This window comes from Balaenoptera physalus (genome assembly GCF_965194825.1).
Source record: "Balaenoptera physalus genome assembly, chromosome: 4".
NCBI lineage: Eukaryota > Metazoa > Chordata > Mammalia > Artiodactyla > Balaenopteridae > Balaenoptera > Balaenoptera physalus.
The window spans coordinates 18942047-18960139 of record NC_138891.1 but is presented as its reverse complement, the minus strand read 5'-3'; the positions used below and the strand labels follow the sequence as shown (position 1 = coordinate 18960139).

General features: G+C 39.8%; 1 protein-coding gene across 3 annotated transcripts in view; it reads right to left on the bottom strand.

Moving 5' to 3' along the window:
* The window catches only part of PPP2R3A (protein phosphatase 2 regulatory subunit B''alpha), a 207649-nt gene extending 189558 nt beyond the window's left edge, over positions 1–18091 (bottom strand). For 2 of the 3 annotated variants that reach the window (XM_082459169.1, XM_082459168.1), the window contains exon 1: positions 17948–18091. The gene's annotated coding sequence lies outside the window, so the exon portion shown is untranslated. The remainder of the gene's footprint in view (positions 1–17947) is intronic. The other variant, XM_082459172.1, reaches the window with a different exon arrangement.
* Positions 18092–18093: the final 2 nt, after the last annotated feature.

Here is an 18093-nt window from a genome sequence, read left to right as displayed (position 1 = left end):
AAGGGGGAAATCATTACCCTTCTGAAAGTGAGTGGCAATTTTGTGCTCTTCAGTTAAAGGGCCTCATCCCATGACACATCCTGTCCCTACATTCTGAGGATGGTACCTGTCTTTTCCAGGCTGGCCATTCTGGATACAGGCCCAATCTGACATCAATCAGTACAATTTCAGTGATCAGGTCTACAATGCAGATCAGTGTTTCCCAACCTTTCTTGAACAATGAATGTTTTTTAAAAATAATACTGTGAACCTCCTTAGGAATTTAAAAAATTATTTTAAAAAATTTCTTATGACACAAGTAAAGGAGTTTTAAGTAAAAATATTTCATCTTAGTTCAGCATATTATTAAAGCTTTATTATAAAGCTCATGTGGCAAAGTTTTAATTATACTGATAATATTTAAGGACAAATTTTGACTTCTACTCACAGTAGATGAACTGTTTTATCATGTAAAGAAAATCACATGTTGTCAAATAAAATAGTCAAAAATTAAAAGATGGATTTACAACCAATATCCTGAGATAACCATAGTTCGAAAAGGTACACGCAGCCCAATGTTCATTGCAGCACTATTTGTAATAGTCAAGACATGGATGCAACCTAAATGTCCATCAACAGAGGAATGGATAAAGAAGATGTGGTACATATATACAATGGAATATTACTCAGCCATAAAAAAAGAATGAAATGCCATTTGCAGCAACATGGATGTACCTAGATATTATCATACTAAGTAAAGTAAGTCAGACAGAGAAAGACAAATATCCTATGATATCACTTATATGTGGAATCTAAAAAAAACATACAAATGAATTTATTTACAAAACAGAAACAGACTCACAGACTTCGAAAACAAACTTATGGTTACCAAAGGGGAAAGGTGCCGGGAGGGATAAATTAGGAGTTTGGGATTAACATACACACACTACTATATATAAAATAGATAATCACCAAGGACCTACTGTATAGCACAGGGAACTCTACTCAATATTTTTTAATAACCTGTATGGGAAAAGAATCTAAAAAAGAATGGATATATGTATATGTATAACGGCATCACTTTGCTGTATACCTGAAACTAACAGAACATTGTAAATCAACTGTACTCTAATATAAAATAAAAATTAAATTAAAAAAATGGACTTGGCACCAAATGTATATTGAAATGTAGGCTGAAATTTAATCCACATTATAGCATCCAAAACAAACAAACGTTAAAAACCTGATATTTGGAATTCTTCCATTTTGAGCTTATAAAAATCAACTCTTATTTTGATAATTTGGAGGTTTAGTTTTTTTTGTTTGTTTTTTAAATAAATTTATTTATTTATTTTTGTCTGACTTGGGTCTTTGTTGCTGTGTGCGGGCTTTCTCTAGTTGTGGCGAGCAGGGGCTACTCTTTGTTGCGGTGCGCGGGCTTCTCATTGCGGTGGCTTCTCTTGTTGCGGAGCACGGGCTCTAGGCGTGCAGGCTTCAATAGTCGTGGTCTGTGGGCTCTAGAGCGCAGGCTCAGTAGTTGTGGTGCCCAGCTTAGTTGCTCCGTGGCATGTGGGATCTTCCCGGACCAGGGCTCAAACCCATGTCCCCTGCATTGGCAGGCATATTCTTAACCACTGCACCACCAGGGAAGCCCTGGAGGTTCAGTTTAATCAAGGTAGAAGAAATGGTTTCATGTTGCTCTTTGAGAGACGTTCTCAGCAAACATACACTGTAGATCTTTATCACCAATAAACAAAAAGCCAGTTGGACAGAATTTTTTCTTTTTCATATTTTCAAGTATTTAAATCTTTCCTTTTTAGAATCTGAAGTACCTAAACAGAGTATGATCAATTATAATAAACATCCAGCTATCTATAACACTAGTTGTATAGTAAGTTGAAAATGAATTCTTTTTAGAGTAAACCTCTTATTTCATACCACATGGAGCCTCTCAATTGACAATTCATTTTAGAAATGAAATCATCTGAATTTGATTAGACCCCTTCTATGTTTCATGATATTCAGTACAGTATCTTTACCTTGCTATTTGTATTTGGTTAACCAACCTGAAATTATTTTCTCTAGAGTAGCTTTAAGAATAGGAAATAGCAAATGCCAATTATATGCATGTATGAATACACATGACTTTAAACTAAGGCATGCCTGGCTAATGTTTTTATATTTAAAATGATTAAAAAAACCTTTTTATTTTGAGTTAATTATAGATTTCCAGAAGAACTGCAAAGAGAATACAGAGAATTCCCTTATACCCTTCACCCAGCTTCCTTTAATCATGTAGTTTTTTAAGTATTAGAAACATCTTGATATTTCATAAAAATTTTGATCAGATGAATGCAAATTAAGTATTTCATAAAGAGCATCTTGAAATAGTTTTGCAGAACTATCATTTTTCATGCTCCTCATTAATCTATGATATCTTGACATGTGTTTCACACATGTTCCATCTTTAACCAACAGTCCATTATGAGTACAAATTAAACTATACTTAAAACTAAGAACAACACTTAAAAACAGTATAATGGTCCTTCTTAAACTCTTCCAAACAGTAGAAGAGGAGGGAATACTTCCAAACTCATTTTATTTTATTATTTTTAAAAATTTTTATTAGAGTATAGTTGATTTACAATGTTGTGTTAGTTTCAGGTGTACAGCAAAGTGAATTAGTTATAAATATACATATATCCACTCTTTTTAAGATTCTTTTCCCATATAGGCCATTACAGATTATTGAGTAGAGTTCCCTGTGGTATAGAGCAGGTCGTTATTACTTATCTATTTTATATATGGTAGTGTATATATGTCAATCCCAATCTCCCAATTTATCCCTCCCCACCCCCACTCCCTGGTAACCATAAGTTTGTTCTCTACATCTGTGACTCTACTTCTGTTTTGTAAATAAGTTCATTTGTACCCTTTTTTTTTAGATTCCACATATAAGTGGTATCATATATTTGTCTTTCTCTGTCTGACTTGCTTCACTCATTATGACAATTCTAGGTCCGTCCATGTTGCTGCAAATGGCATTATTTTGTTCTTTTTATGGCTGAGTAATATTCCATTTTACAAATGTACCACATCTTCTTTACCCATTCCTCTGTTGATGGGCATTTAGGTTGCTTCCATGACCTGGCTATTGTAAACAGTGCTGCAATGAACACCAGGGTGGGGTGCATGTATCTTTTCGAATTATGGTTTTCTCCGGGTATATGCCCAGTAGTGGGATTGCTGGGTCATATGGTAGTTCTATTTTTAGTTTTTTAAACAACTTCCATACTGTTCTCCATAGTGGCTGTACCAATTTACATTCCCACCAACAGTGTAGGAGGGTTCTTTTCTCCACACCCTCTCCAGCATTTACTGTTTGTAGATATTTTTGATGATGGCCATTCTGACTGGTGTGAGGTGATACCTCATTGTAGTTTTGATGTGCATTTCTCTAATAATTAGTGATGTTGAGCATTGTTTCACGTGCTTTTAGGCCATCTGTATGTCTTTGGAGAAATGTCTATTTAGATCTTCCACCCATTTTTAAAAAAATTATTTACTTATTTATTTATTTATTATTTATGGCTGTGTTGGGTCTTCGTTTCTGTGAGAGGGCTTTCTCTAGTTGCGGCAAGTGGGGGCCACTCTTCATCGCGGTGCGCGGGCCTCTCATTATCGTGGCCTCTCTTGTTGCGGAGCACAGGCTCCAGACGCACAGGCTCAGTAATTGTGGCTCACGGGCCTAGTTGCTCCGCGGCATGTGGGATCTTCCCAGACCAGGGCTCAAACCCGTGTCCCCTGCATTGGCAGGCAGATTCTCAACCACTGCGCCACCAGGGAAGCCCCACCACCCATTTTTTGATTGGGTTATTTCCGTTTTTTGATATTGAGCTGCATGAGCTGTTTGTATGTTTTGGAGATTAATCCCTTGTCAGTTGCATCGTTTGCAAATATTTTCTCCCATTCTGAGGGTTGGTTTTTTGTTTTGTTTATGGTTTCCTTTGCTGTGCAAAAGCTTTTAAGTTTAATTAGATCCCATTTGTTTATTTTTGTTTTTATTTTCATTACTCTAGGAGGTGGATCAAAAAAGATCTTGCTGTCATTTATGTCAAAGAATGTTCTGCCTATGTTTTCCTCTAAGAGTTTGATCGTGTCTGGCCTTACATTTAGGTCTTTAAATCCATTTTGAGTTTATTTTTGTGTATGGTGTTAGGGAGTGTTCTAATTTCATTCTTTTATATGTAGCTGTCCAGTTTTCCCAGCACCACTTGTTGAAGAGACTGTCTTTTCTCCATTGTATATTCTCGCCTCTTTTGTCATAAATTAGGGGACCATAGGTACGTGGGTCAAACTCATTTTATGAGGCCAGCATTACCCTTAATTCAACCAGACAACAACATTGTAAGAAAAGAAAATTACATGCCAATATCCTTGACGAACAAAGATGAGATGAAAATCCTTAACAAAATATCAGCAAATTGAAATCAACAATACAGTAAAAGAATCATATACCATGGTCAAGTGGAATCTATTCCAGGGATGCAAGGATGGCTCAACACTCACAAATCAATCAACATGACACACTGCATTAACAAAATGAAGGATAAAAAGCATATGATCATCTCAATAAATGCAGAAAAAGCATTTGCCAAAAATCACAATCCATTCATGATAAAAACTCTCAACAAACTGGGAATAGAGAAAATATACCTCAACATAAGAGAGGCCATATATGACAAGCTCACAGCTAGCATGAGATTCAACAGTGAAAAGCTGAAAGCTTTTCCTCTAATATTGGGAACAAGACAAGGAGACCCACTCTTACCACATTTATTCAACATAGTATTTGAAGTCCTAGCCAGAGTAATTAGGAAGAAAAAGAAATAAAGGAATCCAAATCAGAAAGGAAGAAATAAAAGTATATTTACAGATGACATGGTATTACATATAGAAAACTCTAAAAACTCTACTAAAAAACTGTCAGGACTAATAAACAAATTCAGTAAACTTGTAGGATACAAAATCAATATACAAAAATCAGCTGCACTTCTATATGCTAATAATGAGCCATCAGAATGAGAAATTAAGAAAACAGTAGCATTTACACTTGCATTAAAAAGAATAAAATACCTAGGAATAAAAGGTGCTCAACATCACTCATCATCAGAGGAATATAAATCAAAACCACAATGAGTTATCACTTCACACCTGTTAGAATGGCTATTATCAGGAAGACAACAAGTAATAAGCATTGGCCAGGATGTGGAGAAAGGGGAACCCTTGTGCAAGGTAAAGTAAATTGGTGCAGCCCCTATGGAAAACAATATGGAGGTTCCTCAAAAGATTAAAAATAGAACTACCATATGATCCAGCAATTCCACTTCTGGGTATGTATCTGAAAGAAATGAAAACACGAACTTGAAAAGGTATCTGCACTCCCATGTTCACTGAAGCTTTATAATAGCTAAGACATGGAAACAACCCAAGTTACTTTTTAAATGGGAAAAACATTTAAATAATCGGTTTATTAATTTCCAAAAAGCAATTACTGATACAGAAACTATTATTGCCTTCAATTATATGAATTGATTCTATGATCAATTTATAAGCTAATTCTAAAATTTCACAAGGAAGAGGAAATGTGAAAGAAGAGTCAAGAGAACCTTGGAGTGGGGGGGACAAAGACAAAGTAGTAGCAATATTTTTTCCTTAAACTGAGCAGTGGGTAACAAGTGTTCATTGTGCTGCTATGCTTTACATCTTACATGTTTTATAAATATTGTGCTGTAGATGCTTAATATTTTTAAAAAGAACAGAGAAAGAAGACCTTACCTACCAAAAATCACAATTTATTATCAAGCTATAGTAATTAAAAGTGTGTTAATGGCACAGAAGCAAAGATCAATGGAACTAAATAGAGTCCTAAAACCAACCTATACATATATGAGAATCTATTAACTGATAATCTGACATGCCACTTATTAGAAAAATTATTATTCAAATGGATAGCCAACTGAACAAGATTCCTCCCTTACACTATTCACAAAAATAAATTCCAGATGAATTAAAGACTTAAATTTTATATAAAAGTATAAGAAAATGTAAGATACTATGTTTATATCTTAAGGCAGGAAAGACATCCATTAAAAAGTTAGTTAAAAGAAAGTTAGTTAAAAAAAAAAAAAAAAAAGTAAAGTCAAAAGCCATGAAAGCAAAGATAGGTAAATCTGACATCAAAATTAAAAACGATTACTAACAAAGGGAGAGGACTACAACAGATTGGAGGAAAATGTACCATTTTCATAAATAAAGAATGAGTATCTAGAAGCCAAAGAACTCCTATAAATAAATAAAAAGTATTTGCTATGCTGCATATAACAGGAAAAAACAAAAATAAGAGTGCTTAAACAAAACAGAAGTTAAATTTCTCTTATGCAAAAGAAGTTGAGGGCTGGTGCAGCAGCTTGACCAAATGCTCAGAGACCCAGACTTTCTGGCTCACTGAGCTACCACCATGGTCCTCATAGTCTAAGATGGCTGTTAGAGCTCAAGTCATTACATCTGTGTTCCAATAAATAGAATGTGTGAAGGGATGAGGGAGAGCCTCCTCTCTTCAAGGAGACTTCAGAAAGTCATATCAAACCCTTCTGCTTATGTATTTTAGCTAAAACTTACATAGTTATACTTAGCTCCAAGGAAGCCAAAGAATATAGTCTTCTGGATGGGCAGCAATGGACCTGGCTAAAAGCTGGGGTTCCTATTACTAAAGATGAAGGAAGAATGGATCACAGGAGGTAACCAGCAGTCTTTGCTATGCAATCCAAATAGAAAAGAAAAAAAGAAATACAAATGGTCAAAAACTAGAAAAGATGCTCAACCACATGGAAATAAAAATTAAAACAAGGAGAGAGGAGTTTAAAAAACTTTTGAGAGAGGCAAAAATTTTCAAGTTGGTGAAGGCATGAGGATTTTTGTCCTCTGTTAAATTTTTTTTTTAACAAAGAGAATGTATTCTATATTCCTAGTGTAACTAAAAGTAATAAAGTAATAAAAATATTTTATTTATTAAAAAACATGAACACATTACTGCTTTTAATTATATTACATATTATATAGTTACATAATATTAGTATAGATACCTTGGGGACCAATTTGGCATTATCTATTAAAATTTTGATTATATGACTATATGACCCAGTAATTGCATCTTTCAGTTGTTTAAACAATATAAACATTCACACATTTGCATAAGTACAAGGATGTTCATTGCAGTAATGTTTAAAAGAGGAAAAACTGGAAACAACTCAAGTGTTCATCATCAGGGGAATAGCCCTACTTAATTTTCTTCATAGCACTATTACCACTCTCTGAAATTACATTTTTTATTTATCTACTTATTTGTCATCTAGGAAATTAGCTCATCTAGGAAAAGAGTAGAGGCAAGGAGAACATATTTATATACTACTTGTTTGGTTAAAAACTCATTAGAAATAATGCATTGTCTTTTAAAATAATGAATCAAAACAGACACCATTCCAGCCTTTAATAACATGATCCCGCCAGAATGCCCTCATGAAGGCCTGCAGGTTTATAGACAAGCTGAGAAACAATGACCCAGATGAAGCCTCTCAACCTGCTGCTATCCAGAGAGACCGTCATTGGACATGATCTGTTGCCCTTTTCTTTTCAGTATGAGGCATTTCACAGTAGAATCAACACACTCTCTTCATTATGTGGAACCCTTAACTGCCTTTAATACATGGATTCCAATACTGCTGCCAACACTGAGTGAACCTCCACTCACTGAGCAGGGCCTGCCATGGGAAAGAGGTACCAACTAGAATGTGAGGAGAATGCCAAGATTGCTAAGATGTACCATGCTGAGAAAAGACAAAATGCTGACACCTGAGCCACAGTGCTTGGGGCTTGGCGTTGGCAGGAGTGCTGTGTTCATCAGTACTCATAGCAGGAGCATTCCAGGGCTCCATCCTCAAGGCTGTGAAACAGGGACTATGCCTGTGATCACGAAATGGAAGGGCTCAGTGTGCCTTTGCTATGATTTCTAAGTCCGTAATGACATACCCATTCACAGACACTGATCTCTGCTTTTTATTTCTAACCTCACAGACAAGTAGTTTTCAAACTGCTTAAAACAAAACAAAACTGGAGGGACTCAGTTCAAAATAAAGCTTAAAGATGAATAAACATACGGGGGCACGGGAGAGAAACAGCCTCAGTGCTCAGTCTTGGGGGGGATGGGAGGAACACCCAGATTACTGAGAGATCTGGGAAGAAGAGTTTGAAAGGGAAGGGAGTGCTGGGGAAAATGAACTTTAACAAAGACCTGAGAGAAGGAGCTTTGTAGATATTAGGGTAAAGCAAAGGTCTTGAGGCAGGGATGTAGCTGCTTTGTTGAAGGAAGAACAAGAACCATTTGTGACTGGGACAAAGTAAGCACAGGGGAGAGTAGCAGGAGATGAGGTCAGGGAAGTAAAAGGGGGTTTAGATATGTAGGGCCTTGTAGGTAAGTGTAAAGCCTCTGATCAGAGAACTTACTTTTAACAGGGTCCCTCTAGCTGCTAGGAGAGCAAGGACAGAAGCAGGGAAAAAGAGGCGATGACAGTAATCTAGGTGAGATACAATGGTGGTCTGGACAAGGTAGAAGCAGTAGAGATATTGGGATGTGACCAATTCTGATACATTCTGAATGTAGAGCCAAGAGGGTTTGCTGATAGACTGAATGTGGGGTGAAAGAGAAAGAAGAGAGTCAAAGATGTTGCCAAGGTTTTTGGCCTGGGTTCCTGGAAGAATGGAGCTGCTATTTACCGAGATGGGACAGGCTGTGGGAAGAGTGGGTTTTAGAGGGGAAGAGGAGGAGTTCAGTTTTGAGATGTCTGTTAGATATCCAAGTGGAGAGGTCAAGTAGGCACTTTGATATCAGAGTATGAGATTCAGAGAAGAGGTCTAACTTGGAGAAAAAATTGGTAGTCCTTGGTGGTAGCAGTTGGTGTATATTTAAGGTCATGAGACTGGGTGACATGACAAGGAAATAGGGTTGATAAGGAAGAATAGAGGTTTGAGGAATAAACAGCTCTCCAATTTTCAGAGGTCAGGAAGATGATGAAAACAAAAAGACTGAGAAAGAATCACCAGTAAGGTAGGAGGAAATGCAGAGAATGTAGTACTCTGGAAGCTAAGTGAAGAAAGCATTTCAAAGAAAGGAATAATCCACTGTGCAAAATGCTGTTGAAAGGTCAAGTAAGAAAAAGACTGAAAACTTACTCACTGGAGTTAGCAATGTGGAGGGTAAAGGCCTGACTCAAGAGAGAGGACTCAAGAGAGACTGGTGGAAAGGAACTGGACTGAGTGAGTTAGACAACAGAGAGGAACAGATTTGGAGGAGGATGCAGGGTCAAGAGAGAGTTTGGGCTTCTATCATAAGACACTGTATCTCTAATATCTAGCAAAGTGCCAGGCACATAGTGGTAACTCAATAAATATTTGTTGATTGAGGTGAATAAGATCACTAACCACTGAATCAGGAAATAGTCTTAGTTCTAGAAGTTTAAAGGCTGATACATTGAAATGTGAGAATTCTTGGTTCAATAAAAAGAACTGCCTTTATTCTCCTTCAAAGCCTGAACACTCTTTAGTTTTGAAAACTATGACTCACACACCTAGAACAGCTATCCCTAGATTTGAGAAGAGGGACTTCCCTGATGGCGTGGTGGTTAAGAATCCAAGCAATGGTCCGGGAAGATCCCACGTGCCGCAGAGCCACTAAGCCCGTGCGCCACAACTACTGAGCCTGCGCTCTGGAGCCTGAGAGCCACAACTACTGAGCCCATGTGCCACAACTACTGAAGCCTGCGCACCTAGAGCCCGTGCTCCGCAAAAAGAGAAGCCACCACAATGAGAAGCCCGCGCACCACAACGAAGAGTAGCCCCCTCTCGCCGCAACTAGAGGAAGCCCGCATGCAGCAACGAAGACCCAACACAGCCAAAAAATAATAATAAAAAATAAATAAACTTATTTAAAAAATAAATAAATTCGAGAGGAATAGCAACAGAATTTGACAAATGCATGCTCTACAAGAAAATATACCTTTAATTCTGGATGGGTACAACGTATCCAAATACCTTTTGTACCTGGGACTCTGTGACTGGCTGGATCCCAGCCCTCTAGTTATGTCATGACTCACTATGCACTAGAATGGAAGACTCTTGGTGGTTGCTGAAGGATCATACCACTCTTGGTGGTATCTGACAAGGGTCTAGTAATCAGAATATATAAAGAACTCTTAACTACTCAACAACAAAAAAGACAAACAGCCCAATTAAAAAACAGGCAAAGAACTTGAATAGACATCTCTCCAAAGATATACAAATGGCCAACAAACACATTCAAAGATGCACAACATCATTAGTCATTACAGAAATGCAAATCAAAATCACAGTGCGATATCACTTCACATCCACGAGGATGGCCATAACCAAAACCAAAACAAAACCAGAAAATAACAAGTGTTGACGAGGACGTGGAGAAACTATAACTTTCAAACACTGATAGTGGAAATGTAAAATGGTGCAGTCGCTGTGGAAAACAGTTTGGTGGTTCCTCAAAAAGTTAAACATAGAATCACCATATGATCCAGCAATTCCACTCCTAGGTATATATACAAAAGAATTGAAACAAGTATTCAAGTAAAAACTTGCACACGAAAGCTCTTGGCAACACTATCTACAGTAGCCAGAAGGTGTAAACAACTGAAATGTCCATCAACTGATAAACGGATAAACAAAAGGTGGTATATCCTTTCAGTGGAATTATTATTCAGTCAAAGACAGGAATGAATATTATTCAAAGAAAGGAACACATGCTACAACATGAATGAACCTTGTAAACATCATGCTAAATGAAAGAAGCCAGACACAGGAAGTCACATTTTGTGTGATTCCATTTATATGAAATGTCCAAAATAAACAACTCCATAGAGAAAGAAAGCAAACTGGTGGTTTCCAGGAAATAGGGGGATAAAGGGATGGAGAGTAACTGCTTAATGGGTACACGGCTTCCTTCTGGGGTGATAAAAAATGTTCTGGAATTAGATAATGGTGATGGTTGCACAACACTGTGAATGTATTGAGATTCATTGGTTGTACACTTTAAAATGATTTAAATGGTTAATTTTATGTTATGTGAATTTTAACTCAATAAAAACAATAAGTCACACAGCTCACACTTGACAGATCAAGGTCATGCACCCACGAACTGACTCTAAATCCTATTACCATGCAACCACTGTCTCCTTTACAAACCAAAGGAGCTCTGGACAACCTTGGCAGTGAACTTTTCCCTCCATCTATCACCATCAGGCATAGTACCTAACTATATTTGTGATAAAAGAATTCCTACAATTGCCTAAGCACATACAAGTTTCTAAACAAAATATTTTCTTACCATAAACTCCCAGTATAAACCTTAAACCAAAGTCTGCTATTCATGTCACAAAGTCATCCTTCATTTAGAAGTTAACCATCATGCACCTATCTGATGAACCAATGACAACTATGAAGGACAATCCCTTACAAGATGATACTCCTGTTTGCAAAAAGAGTACAGCAATGGGGCTTATGCCTTCAACTAATAAATACCATTCTTCACTAATAATCCTTGGCATTTTCCAACCCCTGTGGTTTCTGTTCTGCTGGTAGATCACAACTTTTAGAAACATGAAGTGTAAAACTGACCTTTAAACCCTCCTGTGCCAGATTAAGGTTGCCAGTGAGGCAGAAATGGATAAATGACAGATTGGTAGTGAACATCTGCATTACAACCCACTCCAGAGAGTCAGTCTAATCCAAAGTCTTCAAGGTAACAGCATTCATACAACCTTTTGGAAACCAAAGTTTGTTTGGTGTTCTCGTCTTCTCCTTCTCTCTGAGCTCAATGAGGGCCTACTTCTCCAACTTATATCCATACCCTTTAATCACCATCAATGATAAAGATTTCAAAGTATGAGAAATGTTACATACACGCAACTGGAAAACCAAACTGCAATATCAAGTTAATTAGAAAAAAACACAGCTGCAAAAACTATCCCTAGGAATGACAGGGATACATATTCCCTGACATAGCCAAGTATTCCATTTTCAACATGCCAACAATCTGGTCTTTGTTCATCAGTTCACTGAAAGGATGATGTCAGGGTCACTGGAGCCCTGCTGGTCCTTAGGAGTTCTATGGCTTTCCAGATAAGAAAGAGACTAAGGGCCTAATCACCAACATCTGAGTCTCAAGGGTCCTGGCAAAATATCTCCTCAGTGAAAAGCACAAAGTCTCCAAAACAAATATAAGCAAGACCCCTCTGAAATGGGGTAGACGGGTAATCAGGCACGACTGAGATACCTCCCTGAAAAGTCAGGAGAAGCGTTTGGGTAACCAACACAGACTAGGCACCTACCATAGAGACATGTAAGACACCTCCCCCTGCCTCATCACTCCCCTTTTGGGTAAACTTCTCAAAATATTTTTCCAACATTCACCATTTCCATTTCCTTACTTTCTATCCACTTCAATCTGGCTTCTGCCTTTTTCAATCTAAAACGGTTGTTGCTAAGGTCAAAGACTCCATCTTGCTAAATTCAGTACATCATTTTAGGTCTACATCTTTACTTGATGACTCCTCTTTTTAAAATACTCTCTTCCCTTGACTTTCATGACACATCTTAAACTGGAATTAAATTTGAAAGTGAGCTTCTAAGACAAAAATCGAATGTAGTTTAAATTACTCTCAAAAATTCTTTAAATGGCCTATTAAGTAAAGCCTAACTGATCTTTGTATGCATAACTCTATACAGTTATGAACAGCATATATGTATGCATGCAAAAAAAAAAAACAACAGTAAGTGTACCTGCAAAATAGAACACTTTCTTTCATCTAATTAGAAACACCTTCAAATATATTCGGTTAAGTTTGCATATCTTAAGGGCAAGCAAGGTGTCATTCCACTGTACCTCTGGCCACTTCTTATCCCTCTCCTGGGGTTACCCTCCTTGACCCAACTTTGAAATGCTGGGCCTGAGCCCTCATCTCTTCTTAATGTCTATCGTTGGTTCTCAATTTCCACTGCTCAGTGGAATCACCTGAGGACCTTTTAAAAATCCCAGGCTGCAATTCAGAGCAAGCAAACAGAAAGAGAAATTGAGGTAGGCCTCAGCATCAGTATTTTTTAACCATTCAATGTTTCCAATGTGTAGCCAAAATAAGAATCACTATTCTATACTCTCTCCCTACAGCAGGCATCACACACTCCTATGCCTACACAGTAAGAGAAGAAAATAAACAAAGCAGGCCAGGAATCAGTTTTAGGGAGTGGTAGGCTCTTTGGTGGACTAGAAAGCAGCTGGGATCAGCTGTGACAGAGCTCCAATCAACTGCTCCCACATGGGAAAGCCAGCTCAGTAGTGCCACATCTTCTCACTTTTAAAGAAAAGCTCCAAAATCTGGATTTTCATGTGAAATCTTCAGATTTTAAATTACTGGCAACTAACTCAAAATTAAACAACAACAACAAAAACCACTGTATGTGAAAAACAACACACATCTGTAAACCAGATTCAGCTCTGGGCTGTGGGTGTACAACCTCTGTGCAGGGTAATTCCATCTACACCCTTCAATTTACACCTAAATATTTATATCCCCAGTCCATCACACCCTTCTGGGCTCTGGATTTGAATTATCAAATGCTTATGTGACATCTCCACTTCTCATCAGTCCCAAAGTGAACTGTAATTTAAACCACCTCAACCATTTATCCTTCCAATGTTCTCTAGCTCAGGTAACACCATTCACCTGGCTGGGTAAGTGAGAACCCTGGGCTTTATCCTATACACGTATTTCTCCCTCACTGCTTGTACCGTGTCAATCATCAAATCCTATCAATTATGCCTCCTAAATATATCCCCTGCATCCATTTACTTCTCTCCATTTCCTCTGCTACCAACTTGGTCCCAGCTATCAGTTTTTCTCTACCTTTCCACAGTGTAGTTTTCCCTCTGTATCCATAGATGTAAACCTGCAGATATGGAGGGCTGACTGTACTACGCCATCTTATATAAGGGACTTGAGCATCCGTGGATTTTGGGATCCAGGGGGGTCCTGGAACCAATCCCCAGCAGATACCAAAGGCTGACTGTATTAGCCAGCTCAGGTTGCCATAATAAAATACCATAGACTGGGTGGCTTAAACAACAGAAATTAATATTCTTACAGTTCTGGAGGATAGAAGTCCCAGATCAAGGTCCAGCAAGGTTGGTTTCTGTTAAGGACCCTCTTCCTGGCTTGTAAATGGCCATGTTCTCACTGTGTGCACATGGCCTTCCCTTCCTCCTCTTCTTATAAGGCCACCAATTTTATTGGATTAGGGCCCCAACCCTTATGACCTCATTTAACTTTAATTACCTCCTAAAGACTATCTTCAAATATAGTCACATTAGGGATTAGGGCTTCAAAAAGCAATTTTAGGGGTACACAATTCACTTTATAACACACTGTAATCTTAGTTAGAATCAGTTTTCTCCAACATCCACTCATTTCCAAGCCATTCTCTACAGTATGACCAGAGTAATCTTTTACAACCACAAATATTTACAAACGTGTATGTGTACATATTTGACCCAACAATTCCACTTCTAGGAATTTATCCTACAAATATATTCACACAAATGTGAACTAGCATATGCATAGTACGATTTGTTATAGTAAATTATTGGAAACAATTTAAATGTCCCTCAATAGAGGATCCATTAAATAATCTGTGGTGTATCTATACAATGGAATACTATACAGTCGTTCAAAAGAATAAGAAAACTATATATTAGAATGGAAAGATTTCCAGGACATTGTTAAGTGAACAAAACAAGGAACAGAACAGTGTGTACAGTATGCTACCATTTGTGTAAACAACAGGAAGAAAGAATATGCATTTGCTTGAATGCCACAGAAAATGTCTAGAATGATACATAAAATTACTAACAGTGGTTATCCCGCTGGAAGGTATGAGGAAAGTGGCAGCTGGGGGAGGAAATAAGACCCACTGCAGACATTCTGATCTAATGGGCCTGGAGCACGGCCCAGGCACTAGTATTGTTTTAAGTTCCTCTAGTGATTCTGATAAGCAGGCTGGACTGAGAACTGCTGCTCACCGTGCCTTCGCCTACTTTCCCAGCTTCATTTTGTATCATCCGGCCCCTATCACTCTCCATCCTCCAGCCATACTGGCCTCTGAATTCCCAGAAAAGGTCCTGCTCCTTCTGCCTGGAATATAGTCGCCCTAAGCTTTACCTTGTAACTTCCATTTATTCTTCAGTCTACCTCTTTCCCAAAGAAGCCTTCCCTAGTTTCCAAACCAGGTCAGTACCCCTTTTTTATGTACTCAGAGCACCCTGTACTGCTTCCAGAATCTATCACAATTGTAACGAGGAACTGTATAATTAAATATACATGTATGTGTCTGTCACTCTCTTTAGACTGTAAGGTCCAGGAGTGCAGAGACCACATCCGTGGCTTTTACCACTGTAGTCCCAGACCTAAATTAAGGTCTGGCTGGCAAGGTAGGCTCTCTCTCAGATGCTTGTTAAATGAATGACTGCTCTTACCTTCAAACCCAGCAGAGTAGAAAAAATGACACAGAAGCAAATGAGGACAATGCAGTGTCATTAGTGTTAAGACAGCAGTCCCTTTAGAACAGTGGTTCTCAACTGGGGGTGATTTTGGCCCTCCCAGGGGACATCTGGCAATGTCTAGAGGCATTTTTGAGTGTGGGTGGTGTGGGTGGTGTGGGTTGTGTGACTGACTGTCACAACTGTGTGTGTATGCAGGCGGACTACTGTTAACTATTAACTAGAGGTCAGGAATGCTGCTAAACATCCTATAGTGCACAGGATAGCCTCCACGAGAAGAATTATCTGGTCCAAAATGTCAATGGTACCTCTAATTTAGAGGACGGTCATACTCAAAAGGGTGATCAATTCTATTCCAGGCAGTGGGTTTTTTTTGGGGGGGAGGTGGGGTGAGGAGGATGTCAAGAAAAACTTCAGAGAGGAAGTAAAGCTTTAAGCTGTGTGTTGAAGGGTGGCATGGACCATATCAGTGTAGACTGTTTGCCAGAAGTAATGCGAAGCCTCTGAAGAGTTTAAAAGCAAAGTTATGGTTTGAACAGGTACCCCCCTCAAGTAGCCCATACTCCAATATTACTCATCTCCTTTATTCCCTTCTTGCTGAAACAAACCTTTCATTCTCTTAGGGCAGTGGTTTCAGCTAAACATTAAGGCCAAATTAAGTCAGAACAAGATAAAGTCGTATAGCCCTTTCAATCTCCAGAATGTTAGCTGCATTTTAAAATATGCAAATACTTATGAATACAAATAAATCTTTAACTGCTTAAAGTTCAGATCATTTGTAGATAAAGCTATTTTTTGAACTCAACAGCCAGGTTGGTCCTGGTAAAGACTTCTCCAAAGCTTTCCATTTTTAAAAAAAAACTTCTTTCCTCTGGCCTCAATTTCTGAGCTCCCAGAGTTAGAAAAGATTCAAGTTTTTCCACAAGTATCTCATGCTATAAGTTCTTCTGCCAGAGAGGACAGGATGCAATAAGTGTGAATAAACTGTATGTATAAATTAGTCTATAGATTTTTTAAAAGGTTTTCACTAAAAGTCATGGATACTCCTGGAAGAAATGAAATTGAGGTAATTTAAAATAGTATAACCAAGAAAGAAAACCGTGTTTCACTGTAACACAAGCCTGCTGCCTACTGAGCTGGAAACACACGCTCTGCTCTAGTATATGGTATTCTTAGGGTCTCAGACTGGGTGCTCTCTCTATGAGAAACTGAGGCCTGAGACTAACGAAGAACAAAGAAAAATGCTTGGCACGGAAGGTTTGGGCGATGTTTTGTACATAAAAGATTTGAGGAGGAAGACTTCCTCAGATTTTGGAAGGCATACTAATCACTCTTTTTTTGCTTACGTGTTAAAAATGTTTATTTCGTGTTTCCAGACCATTTCCTAATAAGAAAATACCTTATAATTTACAAAGAGCAATTTATCCTCCCTTACATTTGCTGACCACTAAAACTGGATACAGTTTCCTTAAGCTTTACCAGAGTCAGAGGATTGGGAATAATGTGAGCATAGCAGAGTTCAGATGCAACATCAACTCCAAGGCCGGCCAGCTGGTTTCCATCGAGAGGTCCCCCAGGAGAAAGCCCCTCCGAGGCGGCGGCCAGGGTCGGCGCGGGAGTGAGACCCACCGGGGCGGCCCAGCGGCGGGCGCGGGGCAAGGCCGGGGTCAGCCCGACCCCTGTTTACCTTTGTTTCAGGTACTCCCGCTCCCAGCCGGGCCCGGGATCCCGCCCGAGGCCGCGAGCTGGTGACACATCCTTCTTTGGCCAAGTCGGGCCGAGGTTGGTCAGGGGGCGGGGAAGGAAAATAAAGGCTCAGCGCCTAACGACGTGACTCTCAGTTCTTCCAAAACGTTGGCATTTGTTTCTCTGCCAAGCTTTCCTATTAACAAGTTCCCGAGGGTTGTACGGGCGAACTGGCCCCCCAGCCCCCGAAAGTGGGAGGGACCAGGCCGTCCCCCGCCTTCCCTCCTCCGTGGGCGTCCCCGGGGCAGGACGTTTCCACACCTCCCGGGCTGACAAGGCCCGGGACCGAGCCGGGCGTGCGACGGCGCCCGCACCGCCTCGAACCCCGACTTCCGCGGCTCAGCCAGCAGGGCCAGCGCCGCGCTGCCCTGCCGACCCCGCCGGCCCGTGGGGCCAGGCCGGTCCCCGCCCTCAGGCCCCGGCCCCGCCCGCCCGGGCCTCCGCGCACCGCCCCCCGCCCTCGCCACAACCCGCGGGCCGAACGCGGGGCGCGAGGGCTCCGGGCCGCGCGGCGGGCTGCCCCACGCTTACCTCAGCGTCCGCGGCTCCTCCTCTGGCTCCTGCCTCCGCTCGCGCACAGCGTTGGCCGCCAGGGCTCCCGGCGGCGCGGGATGTGGGCTGGGAAAGCGGCGCGTGAGGAGCTGAGGCCCAAGCGCGCCCCGCCCAGCCGCCCGTCC